The sequence below is a fragment of the Triticum aestivum genome, chromosome 6D, assembly GCF_018294505.1.
Source record: "Triticum aestivum cultivar Chinese Spring chromosome 6D, IWGSC CS RefSeq v2.1, whole genome shotgun sequence".
Taxonomy (NCBI): Eukaryota; Viridiplantae; Streptophyta; class Magnoliopsida; order Poales; family Poaceae; genus Triticum; species Triticum aestivum.
In genome coordinates, this window is record NC_057811.1 from 224030518 (window position 1) to 224044039 (window position 13522).

Genomic DNA, 13522 nt, shown 5'->3' on the forward strand with positions numbered 1-13522 from the left:
GCATCCTCTCATTTCCGGGCGTCCGGTCAGGATAGGCGGACAGCTGCCACGCCCGCTCCTGACTAGCCTGGCCCACCCAAAGCCCCTCCTTCGCCCGCGCGCGCTTCCCGCCGGAACGGTCAGCGCCGCTCCAAAGAATCGGTGCAGCATTCATGCCCGGGCAGAGCGGACGCGACCTCTCACTAGCGCCTGCGTTGAAGGGAGAAGCGGATTCAAGAGTGATGGTTGCTTCGTCCGTCCAACTTACTGCTGGGTCTATGTGATTTGACGGCTCATTGGTCATTATTACTGAGGTGGTACGACTGCTGGATGTCCCACGCTTTCGGCGAAAGGAGGTACTACTAGATTACAATGTTCTCCATTCTTACAACGGAGGAGTGCGAAAGCAGTGAAAACACGCAGGCTCAGTGATTACATTGCGCACCTCACACTATCACCATATTTTCTGGACACCGTGCGACACCTAACTCTTTACGTAGTACTGGTATAGTACGTACTGTAATTTCTCAGCGAGATAAATTTGTACAATGCTATGAAGCTTCCAGCTTCTGTTTGATGTATCTTGCGTCCAAGGTTTCCCGTTGCAACATTTCATCAAATACAAAGGAGACTAACATGCATGCTATTGCATCTCAATGATTGACAGATCATAGCCAATATGTACTCCCTCTGTTCCAAAATAAGTGTCTCAACTTTATGCAAACTTTACTACGAAGTTGTACTACTACTAAAGTTGACACTTATTTTGGAACAGAGACAGCTAAAGAAAAAAAAGATCCATGCAGTCCCTAGCCCTTGAACTGTAAACCCTAACCGGGCTTTAATTTACTGGCAACATTAGAGCTTCCAAAGAAATGAAGTTTGCAACCCTTTGACCATCGGATCATTTTGTGCAGTTTCACCAAAATCGAGATGAGCATCCTTGTGGCAAAGAAATTGAAGAAGCGTGATTAGAATAAGATTACTGGGACTAGTTGATGAGACATAAACTCATCACAAATACAGTACATAGAAGCTAGTAGAGGTATGTGCGGGGCAAAGAAGTAGAGAAATATCCACATGGAGTGATGTGGGCAGCTGGAGCAGTGGTGCAAGCTAGCTGTAAAGGAAGTTGTACCTGAGGGATGTCGGGACGTAAGTCAACCTAGAGGAGGGCGGCGGGAGGCGGCAACTGCCCACGTCTCCGCAGTGAGCAAGGGACGAAGGCAACCTCACCGGCTTTGTGAGAGAGAATGGCAGGGACCCCTGATCGGGACGTGCCGGCAGTGGGTTTTCGCCGTCGGCGATGGCGACCGCATCTACACTAAGCATCCACCCATTCCCCCGGCGGACGTGATCCGCCCGGATGTTAGAGATGTGGCCACAATCGATTTGTGCGAGAGAGTGTGAAGAGAGCAACCCCAGCAAGCAACCGTGTAGGCTCGTCTTGGCTATGTATATAGTAGAGTGGTTTCCTTTTCTCTCCATATGAACCTATTTATATCGCATACGTGCCACTAAAAAAAACTTTATTTATAAATGACGCGACACCGTTTATGCGTGGTTCCCGACCCTCCATTATTCATAAGTGAGTAACTACTACTAGACGGGTCAAATTATCACGTGGGCTACATCATCTTATAGAAATGAGCTCCACCGTGTCATGTGTGTGGTTGGGGAAGACGCAAAAGACGCAAAGAGTGCTACTAGTACACTACGTGCGTGGGTGCATGCACCTCTTCTCTTCGAGCATGGTTATTAAAAGTATAGCCCACTACTGTACTACCACGCGGTTATTATATATGGGCAAAGAGTATAGGCAGTAATAATGACTAATAAGACTAGTCACAATGAGTAGTAACATAGACTAGTAACATGCATATGTTACTAGTCTATGTTAGTACCTCTACAGTGGGGAGTAACATATGTGTGGTAACATGCAACACTTCATTTACTAGGCTATAGACTCATCTTGCCTTGATATATGTGATGTTAGTCATAGTACTAGTAACTAGCTATGTTACCACTTTTCCCTTTTTCTTCATTTATTACTTGCCACATCATCTATTTTATCTAGATATATCTGATGTTACTACCTATGTTACTCCCACTGTGGGTAGTCTAAGCCATGAAATCACGAGGCCCACCTTTCTCTATGTTTGACCGAGGAAGCAGCCATCATTTCACTCCTCGTTGAATATCCATCCGCTGCTACGTCCGGGAATAAATAAAAATCCCGCTTCTACCTCCATAGCATGGTTAATAATATAGCCATGTTAATCACGACATAGAAATACCATTCACTGATACAATAGGGCTGGATCTATGGCTGGTGTTTTTTTACTTTGTCTCTTTCTCTTTTTGTCTCATTTACTCATTTTACATAGGAGCACGTGTAGAGGATGGCTATTACTTTTGATGGGACTTCTTCATGGGGTTTAAGACTAAGCAACTCCGAATTATGCCTGCTGCCCACCACTCTGAATCGTGCCATCTATGATAGGGAGTAGTCCCATTGCAACAATGAGGTCCACTAGGTCTAGCACGTCCTGTAAGAAGAGACTGTCATGCAAAACATACATCTTGTTGCCTTCTTCCTCGTATAGTACGTACCACTGGTACGTACTACTAGTACTACTACTCGTTCTCCTATAAACCTTGCGCTTGGCATCTCCAAAATATTAACCTTGCGATTGGCTCTTCGCCTCTTTGGGAAGTCGAGCAATAATGGTACTTCAGTATATATCGTCCTGGCTATATGAGACCGAATGAATTGCTGCATGTCCACCATGTGGGCGAGGGTCGAGGGGCGAGGGAGAGTGCGTACTATTACGTCCATTTCAATATGGACTACATAGGAACAAAATGAGTGAATCTACACTCTAAAATATGTCTATATACATCAGTGTTTGGAGTATGTACTAGTAGTTCATATTGAAATCTACTAAAGGACATATATTCCAAACAATATGATAATCTCTCTAACCAAGGTAGGGACGAGGAGTAAACGGAGGGAGTAGTAAAATTTCCTCCTCGTCTCGTGAGCCACCGCGCGCGTGGGCGAGGGAGCCGGCATAAGGCGTAGTAAGCAAGCTTCATTTCGTCCTACGAGCTACCGCGCCCGTGGGCGGGGGAGACGGTGTACTAAGCAAGCTTCTCCTTGTTCTACGAGTTGACGAGACACATCAAAAGTAATACGTACAGAGCATCTCTATTGTATAGAGCCTTGCCTCTAAGGTACGCCCCACATGGTATGCCTCTTTTTTAACATAACGCGTCAAGTCACAATTTGTCTGTTCACCCATGGTAGACGATCCTCCATCAAGTCACTAAAAAAAGACACATCCGTGACATTTTGGGCCGAACGATTTTTTTCCTGTCATACTTATGACACTTCTATGACGATAATTGTGACAAAACCCGGTATCATCATAGATGTGGTGGGATCCTACTTCTATGACAAAAAATCATGACAGAAAATGGGCTTTTCGTCCTGGGCGGGCCGGAGACGCAGCTGCATGACATTCTTTGGGCCGTCCATGACGGAAAAAACCATGGTAGAAGCGAAGGCGAGGAAAATTTCGGGGAGTTCTCGGTTACGGTGGGTGGTCGGGGGCCGAGCGATGCGCGTTTCTCTCGTACACGTACGCGCGTGTGTGCGAGGCGTTGGGCTCTAACTGAACCCGAGCGATTGCACTGCAGGCTACGCGCTACTGAACCCGAATGATCGATCGATGGCTTTTAACTGAACCCGATCGAGCGGTTCCTTCGCTACTGCTACTAACTGAAGCCGATCAATGCTGCCTCTAGATGAACAGTGACCGTTGCTGGGGGGGTTTGGATGAACAGTTCCCGGTGGGGATGGATGAACAAGACCCCGTGGTGTTGCCTCTGGATGAACAGGACCCTGATTGATCGAGCCGGTTGGGGCTGGATGAACAGGACCCCGTGGAGGGCTGGATGAACAGGGCCACCCCGTGGAGGGCTGGATGAACAGTAGATGGTGGAGGGCTGGATGAACAGTAGCCCGTGGAGGGGTGGTTGAATAGGAGCCCTCGGAGAGGGCTGGTTGAACAGTAGCCGGTGGAGTAGCGCGCGGTAGAGGCTGGATGAACAGGAGCCCGTGGATGAACAGTCGCAGGTGGAGGCTGGAGGAGGTCGACGGTGGATGAACAATAGCCCGTGGAGGCTGGAGGGGTCGACGGTGGAGATGAAAAGTATCCCGTGGAGTCCCGTTTTGCGGTACGCCACACCCCTCCCGATGAACATGACACCCATTTCGACCGTACCGCTCCAACACAAGTCCGTTTCCTCTGTTTTGCGGTATGCCACACCCCTCCCGATCAATAGGACCCCTGTTTCGACCGTAGGAGGTCTGTTTCCTCCGTTCTGCGGTACGCCAGACCCCTCCCGATGAACAGGATCTCGTTTCGAACGTGGCCGGTCGAACACAAGGCCGTTTCCTCCGTTCTGCGGTACGCCAGGCCTCGTTTCCATCGGTTGTTCCGTCCAAGCCCTCCCGATGAACACGACGACACATTCCGTTCCGACCCAGCCGGTTGGCTCCCCATGAATACGACGGCGACGCTGTTTCTCTGTTTGACCCAGCCATGTACACGAGCCCTGGCCGTACGTACGCGCGAGTAGGCGTTCAAGACCCTGCCCGTATGTACGTACGTGGCCGTATTTTCTTTCTTGCACCCTGGCCGCTGTACATACGTGTATATGCTACGTGCGCGCCTCTACTACGACACGTGCGCGCCTCTACATCTACCAGTATCGTTCGCGACCAGAATGACAACGCTACGTACGCTTCGACCAGGTGGGTCCCGACTGTCAGGCACTTCCTTGCGTGTGAAGATGTAGCTGGTGGGTCCCAGCAGTCAGGGGGGCGAATCGTTTTTTTGCCCGGACACACTTCCTTGCGTGTGAAGATGTAGCTGGTGGGTCCCAGCAGTCAGGGGGGGGGGAATGTTTTTTTCGTGAAATACGGTGGCCCGTCCGGTGGGTCCCTGCTGTCAGGTGGAGGAATCATTATTTTCCGCGTAATAAGGAGGCACTTCCTTGCTGTTGCCGTGGACCCAGCTATCAGCCTCTCCACGTACAGTACTCTTCCGATGGAAGTCGGTCATTGACCACATTGACCACGCCGCGCCGAGAGCACCAGGGCGGTGGACGACGGCAGGCCTAGGAAGGGGACGACGCGGAGCCGGGGAAGACGTGGCAGTGGAAGCCCGCGAGGAGAGGAGTACGAGGGTTCACTGGTTCGGCTGTGGTGTGAGGCTGCCGTCGCCGCAGAATAACATGGGGTGTGGATGAGTGGAGGGATGGCCTGGCCAGCGGTGGGAGTAGTAGGGGGCGATGAGGCCTCCGCGGCAGCACAGCCGGCCACGGGAGGCAGGAGTAGGCGGCACGACCGGCGCTGCTTTGGGAGGCTGGAGCAAGAAGACCAGAGGTTGAAGAAGCACTACGGCCGTTGGATGGACATCGTACGGCCACTGCAGCTAGAATCGTTTATATTGACTAAGTTGACAAAGCCCTTGGTACGCATCAACTTAGTAGGCCCACAGGCCAGTCTCCGAAACGGTGCGCCCCAGATGTCAGGGGGAGGAATCATTTTTTGGGCGGCCGAAGCTAGAATATCCGAGATTGAAGAAGAAGCACGACATTCGTTGGATAGACATCCAATGGCCACTACTGCTAGAACCGTGTGTTGACTATAATAAGTTGACAAAGCCTTGCATACGCGTCAACTTCTTTTTTTTAGGGGACGCGTCAACTTAGTAGGCCCACAAGTGTGTGGTAGAAAACTTATAGCCCATTTGCGAGTTGTAAGAATGTACAACCCATTTTTGAATTCTAATGGAATTTACTACAACCCATTTACAGTTTGTTAAAAGTACATCCCATTTTCTAGCTAGGACAACGATTAATAATTTCAACCAACCGTTCAAGACAGAATTCAATAAAATTTCCCACATTTTGATGGGATCCGAAATATTTTTATCCCGAAATTTCTAGTCAGATTAAATATAAATTTGTATTACTTAAAAATCCAACGACACATTGCGCGCGCAACAATTAAAAATTAAGATTTTCAAAATCCATAAATAATATTTTATAAACTAAGTTCATGTTTGGTGCATTTTTTTATAGTTACTGCCCAGTTTTTATAATTACATCCCATTTATTATTTTTTAAAGCCCATTTTCCTGTTAAGCCTAATGCATCCCTCCTAGGAAAGATTTGCAGCCCAGCGGGGCGGAGAATAACAAGTTGACCTTGCCTGGGTATTCCTCAAAAAAACGTATAGCTGGGCTAGCCATTTTCATCTTGAAAAAAATTAATATCTGGGCTGGATATCTGTCCTGGGCTAGACGGGCCACAGCCCGCCCAGTTAATACCCTGCTCTCCTCTGAACAACAATGAAAACATCGCCAAGAAAAACTCTGCAGTGCTCACGCCTCAAAAACACAAATACTACTCGAGCTGCTTGGTCCCAGCTGTCGGTCGCACCTTGTGCAATTCTCTCGTTTATATTGACTACATAGGTGTAACACCCCGGATGTAACTTTCCATATTTGTAACTCCAACTCTTGCCATTTTCGGCTATGTGTTATGATATTCCCTTCGTGGTTGGGTTTCATTTTCGTTTTGCATTTTGTTCATGTCATGCATCTCATATCATGTCATCATGCGCATCTCATTTGCATACGTGTTCGTCTCTTGCATCCGAGCATTTTCCCCGTTGTCCGTTTTGCAATCCGGCACTCCCACCTCCTCCGGCGCACCCCTCTTGTTTTTTTCGTGAGCGGGTGTTAAACGTTCTCGGAATGGACCGAGGTTTGTCAAGTGGCCTTGGTACACCACCAGTAGACCACCTGTCAAGTTTCGTTCCATTTGGAGGTCGTTTGGTACTCCAACGGTTAACCGGGCAACCGCAAAGTCCTTTTGTGTGTTGCAGCAAAACCCCCTCTTAGCAGCCCAAAACCCATCTAAGTCACTTCCATGCTCTAGGTCGTTCTATCACGATCGTGTGGGCGAAAACCGCACTCCATTTGGAGTCTCCTAGCTCCCTCTACCTATAAAAATACCTCCCCCTCCAAAATCTCGGGCAAAAACCACCCTAACCCTAGATCAAATCGCCCCGCCGCCACCGGACGTGTCCACCGCCGCCGGACGTTTCAGCCGCCGCCGCCCGCCGCCAACGGGACGCCGCCACGTGGCGCCCCGCGCCCACATCGCCGCCGGCCCGCCGGGGCCTATGCGGGGCCCTCCCGGCCCGCGCCTCCTCCGCCCCGCGCCCGAGCGCGCGCCTCGCTGCGCCGCCTTCCCCGCCGGCCCGCGCCCATCGCCGCCTCCTCCCGCCGTGGACGCCGCCCGTCCCCGCCGCCATCGCCGTTCCCCGCCGCCGTGCCCCGCGCCGCCGCCCAAGCTCCTCCTCCGAGCAACTCTTCCTCCTCCCCAACCCGGCCGGCCGCCATCTCCCCGAACTCCGGCGAACTCCCACCGGCCCGATCCGATCTGGAACTCCCCCCCCCCGAAATTCTTCCAAGTGCCGAGATAATTGCTATATGTTGCTAACTTCATTGCATCATAACTCTCTGCATATAGCTCCGTTTCGTGCGTGTAATATATCGAAATGTTCGCCTCGAGATGCTCTTCATTTTGTTCCATTGTGCCATGTTCATTTGAGTCCATCTTGATGCCCAAATCTCTGGTGCAAGAGTGCTATATGCTGTTAACTGCTGTTACTTGTCAGAACTTGAGGATTTGTTATTTTTGTTGCATTTAATGTGTGCATCTTATGGGCATGACCTCTACATGTGTTTTGATGTATGCCATGCCATCTTTACACAGGTGTATGCCATGTATTTTTGTGATCTCTGTGGTGACTAGCACAAGCATGCAAACTAGGCTTCGTGATGTTTCTGTTTTCAGAGACTTAGTTATTTTGCCAAGTCTGTGACTGCTGTTATTTTGTTGCTATGTATCCATGTGGCTACAGAGAGATCCATGCTTATTTTGAGTATGTTCTGTAAGGATGTTTTGTAGATATAGTTGCGCTCTATCCATCCATGCCCCTGTTTGCAATTATGGAGTGCCATAGCATGTCTGAATCTTGCTCTACTTTTGCTATAAAATATTCCTGGCAGATTCTTAACATGATATTCAATTTTTTCCAAGCTTGTTGTAGTTGATCCTTTCATGCTATGTATTTGTTCTTGCCAAGGATAGCTTCATAAACATGCCATCTTGCTGTAGGTATGCTTGTTTGGTCATTCATTGCTTTGTGGTGAGTGAATAAACATTACCAAGATGCCCTCATAATGTCTGTTTCTGCCATACTCTGTTTTCTGCCAAGTCTGAAACCTGTTAACGAAACTTGCTATGTTTACATGGTTGCCATCATATCTTCTGGTCCTTTTTGGCTTATGGTCAGTAAGGGACTTTTGTTCTATGAATTTAGTAGATTCATGCCATGCGTTGTTTTGCTATGTTAAGTTCCTGTAGCATGTTGGTTCCTTGCTCTGAACATTGCTACCTGATATTGTTTATGCCATGTCCAGTAATTTCACCAAGTCTGTGAACCTGATATCTTTTGCACTTTTGCCATGCTTGTTTGAACCTGTTATGTTGTGATCTAGCCGTAGCTCAGTGTTCATCTTTTGTCAAGCATCTCCTGTAGATTACTGCCATATGCTTTGTTGCTATGTTGGAGTGCTGTAGCATAGTTGCTTGTTGCATTCTAAGTGCTATCATGCTGTTAATCAGAGAATCGTGTCATTCTTGTTTTGCTTGCCATTTGCAAACCGTGCATCCGTTTCCGGTGATCTTTATATCGATTTCAACCGAAATCATCTCATCTTTTCAATGGCATTCTTGGTTTCCAAGTTACTGCCTTGTTCATCATTTTTCTTCCGGAGCACGCATATGCATCGCATACCATATCTCGCATATCATGCATGTTTTGCATCATATTGTTTGTGCATTTCCCGTGATTGATTGTGGTTCCATTGCTTGTGTTCTTGCTGTGGGTAGAGCCGGGAGACGAGTTCGTGAATGAAGAACTTGTTGAGTACGCTTACGAGGATCAAGCTTTCGACAACTCTGAGAACCTTGCAGGCAAGATGACCATACCCTCGAAATCACTTCTATCTTTGCTTTGCTAGTTGTTCGTTCTATTGCCATGCTGCGCTACCTACCACTTGCTATATCATGCCTCCCATATTTGCTATGTCAAGCCTCTAACCATCCTTTCCTAGCAAACCGTTGTTTGGCTAAGTTACCGCTTTTGCTCAGCCCTTCTTATAGCGTTGCTAGTTGCAGGTGAAGTTGAAGTTTGTTCCATGTTGGAACATGGATATTTTGGAATATCACAATATCTCTTATTTAATTAATGCATCTATATATTTGGTAAAGGGTGGAAGGCTCGGCCTTATGCCTGGTGTTTTGTTCCACTCTTGCCGCCCTAGTTTCCGTCATACCGGTATTATGTTCCTTGAGTTTGCGTTCCTTACGCGGTTGGGTGATTTATTGGACCCCCTTGACAGTTCGCCTTGAATAAAACTCCTCCAGCAAGGCCCAACCTTGGTTTTACTATTTGCCACCTAAGCCTTTTCCCTTGGGTTTTCGCGAGCCCGAGGGTCATCTTTATTTAACCCCCCCCCCGGGCCAGTGCTCCTTCGAGTGTTGGTCCGAACCGAGCAGCCTGCGGGGCCACCACTGGGAAACTCGAGGCCTGGTTTTACTCGTAGCTTGACTTATCCGGTGTGCCCTGAGAACGAGATATGTGCAGCTCCTATCGGGATTTGTCGGCACATTCGGGCGGCTTTGCTGGTCTTGTTTTACCATTGTCGAAATGTCTTGTAAACCGGGATTCCGAGACTGATCGGGTCTTCCTGGGAGAAGGTTTATCCTTCGTTGACCGTGAGAGCTTATAATGGGCTAAGTTGGGACACCCCTGCAGGGTATTATCTTTCGAAAGCCGTGCCCGCGGTTATGAGGCAGATGGGAATTTGTTAATGTCTAGTTGTAGAGAACTTGTCACTTGACTTAATTAAAATACATCAACCGTGTGTGTAGCCATGATGGTCTCTTCTCGGCGGAGTCCGGGAAGTGAACACGGTTTGAGTTATGCATGAACGTAAGTAGTTTCAGGATCACTTCTTGATCATTTCTAGCTTCGCGACCGTTGCGTTGCTTCTCTTCTCGCTCTCATTTGCGTATGTTAGCCACCATATATGCTTAGTGCCTGCTGCAGCTCCACCTCATTACACCATCCTTTCCTATAAGCTTAAATAGTCTTGATCTCGCGGGTGTGAGATTGCTGAGTCCTCGTGACTCACAGATTCTACCAAAACAGTTGCAGGTGCCGACGATGCCAGTGCAGATGACGCAACCGAGCTCAAGTGGGAGTTCGATGAGGAACGTGGTCGTTACTATGTTTCTTTTCCTGATGATCAGTAGTGGAGCCCAGTTGGGACGATCGGGGATCTAGCATTTGGGGTTATCTTATTTTCATTTGGATTTGACCGTAGTCGGTCTATGTGTGGATTTTGGATGATGTATGAATTATATTTATGTATTGTGTGAAGTGGCGATTGTAAGCCAACTCTCGTTATCCCATTCTTGTTCATTACATGGGATTGTGTGAAGATGACCCTTCTTGCGACAAAACCACAATGCGGTTATGCCTCTAAGTCGTGCCTCGACACGTGGGAGATATAGCCGCATCGTGGGCGTTACAAGTTGGTAATCAGAGCCATCCCCGACTTAGGAGCCCCCTGCTTGATCGAATCGCTGGCGTTGTTGAGTCTAGAACAAAAATGTTTTGAGTCTTAGGATTATATATATCGGAGAGTAGGATTCTTTTTACTCCTCAGTCCCTTCGTCGCTCTGGTGAGGCCTCCTGACGTAGAAGTTTTGACTCTTCTCTCCTCAAATTTCACTAAAAAATTTTTAGGATCACGCGGGTATCTTAGAATCGTTCCGATGGTTTTGTGACGAGAACATTGTTCTTGGTGCCTCCTGACATTTAGGGGTTGTGGCAGTGTCCCGGGGAGTTGAGCTCCGAGGTGTTGTCGTCACAATTTTATCGTTGCAGTTCTGGAATACCTGAGTTTCGCCGACATCGAAATCTCTTTTATGCAGTTGTTGGTGAGATCACCTCGACGCCACCCAGTACTGGGGCGGGAGTTCGGGAGTATTGCCATAACTCGTATAACGGATGCTTTTCGAAGGTTGAGGTACACGATTTCCGAAGGTTTCTTGGTTATGTGTTGACGGATGGATACAGCTGGATCTAGGGATTGCTAGTTTGGGTGATATATTTTGTGTCCCCTGTATCCCCAACACCAGATTGCATAACCAGAAAGTTTCGGGAGTTTATAAGTGGGAATTCAAGTAGCTCCTAGGATATCTTTCCGACAGACGCATGATATGAGATTGGGGTTCGACGTCTAGTGGTCCGCCTTTCCACGGTTGGTTTTACAGTGGTCTCGTAGTGTCTTAAAGAGTCCTTGGCTATGCCGACTCGGGGACGCTTCGTATGTCATGTGCACTGCCTTGTACATGATGGTGCTGTACGATCGAGCCCGTGTGGGCCCCACCACGAAAACTTCGGACGAAATCTCTATCATATGTTTGTTCCGGCTTATTCTGCAAGCCAATACTTTGTTTTGTTTTGAATTGTGGTATTCGAGTTGCTTCGAAGTCAAATGTTGATTCCATACCTTTTTCTAAGTGGCTTCTCAACTTAATGGAAGTGTGATGATTTACTATGGAATTCATTCGTTCATCCTCGTTCGAATGTTTATTGTGAAGACTATATGTTGCAATTTCTATCCGTTGATTCAACTTGTCTATTTGTCTATCAAGATGCTAACGGATGTCACCCTCTTCAGGATGGCTCCGCCAACGCGTCAGAATCCGGAACGCAATGAAGGGAGTCAGGCGAACCCTCCGCCACCACCTCCGCCTCCGGAGGCATGGCAAGCTATCATGGCAGCCACCAACGCCAATGCTCAGATGATTCTGCAACTCTTGCAAGAACGCACCCAAGGGCAAGGCAATCAAGGAAATCAAGGCCAAGGCAACAATCAGCCTCACTTCGCTACCCTCAACCAGTTTCTCGCAAATCAGCCCAAGTCTTTCAGCTACTGTGCCGAGGCCACAGATGCCGATGATTGGCTCGTGGACATCAACAAGCATTTTGAATGTAGCAATGTCAGGCCTGAGGACTATGTCAAGTTCGCTTCTTTTCAGCTCAAGGACCAAGCTGCTGATTGGTATCAACAATACAAAGATTCCAGAGGAGGTCGTGTGATCACTTGGACTGACTTCTGTCGGGACTTCAAAGCTCACCACATTCCACAAAGTGTTGTTGAGAGCAAGCGTGAGGAGTTCCGCAATCTCAAGCAAGGCAACATGTCTGTGTATCAATTCAACATCCAGTTTCAGAAACTTGCTCGCTTCGCTAAACAAGACGTTCCTGATGAAAAGAGCATGATCTATCACTTCAGAGGTGGCCTTAGAGAGGATCTGCAGTTAGCTCTCGTTCTTGTTGAGCCTACTCAGTTTGATCAATTCTATAACATGGCACTAAAGCAAGAGGCTGCTCAGCTCAAGTGTGAGGCTTCTAAGAAGAGAGTCAGGGACGCAGTTCAGTCTTCTTCTTCCTCACTAGTGGCTGCTAAGCAACAGAAGTTCTGGTTGCCTCCTCCTCCTCCGTTTCGTCAGCCTTACCAGCAGAAGAACAAAGGTGGCCATGGATCTTCCCACTCTTCCAACTCTGGCATCAGAACAAGTCTCAGAATCAAGCTCCAAAGTCGAATGCTCCTTACCATCGTCCACTCTCAGAGGTGACTTGCAACAAGTGTCAGCAGAAAGGTCACTATGCTAACAAGTGCTTCAACCAAAGGCGCCTTCCGCCTCCTCCTCCTGTGAGATCTTCCAGCAATGCAGTGGTCAAGCATAATCCCAAGTCTGCAAAGGTGAACATGATGAATGCAGCTCAAGCGGAGGAATCTACTGATGTGATAATGGGTAATCTCTCAGTTAATGATATTCCTGCAAAAGTCTTATTTGATACTGGTGCTTCGCTTTGTTTCATGTCAAGACCATTTTTTGCCAAGCATGAATTCACTTGTTCACATCTGGGTAAACCCATGGATGTCGTTTCTCCGGGTAAACGTTTGAGTTCTAGTTTGGTGGTTCCGGATGTTTCCATCAAGATGGGAAACTATAAATTTCTGTCTTCTCCAATTGTTCTTGGTGACTCGGATATTGATCTAATTCTCGGGATGGACTGGCTTTCTAAGCACAAGGCTCAACTTGATTGTGCTGCCAGGGAAATTCAATTGACACACTCTTCTGAGAATGTTATCATCTATGCCGCTCGTGATGAAACCATTCGGTTATTTTCTCTCAATGAGAAGGGCGAATTGACTGCTATTTCTCAGATTCCAGTCGTTTGTGAGTATCAAGATGTCTTTCCAGAAGAGCTTCTGGGTATGCCTCCTCACCGGCTAGTTGAGTTTGT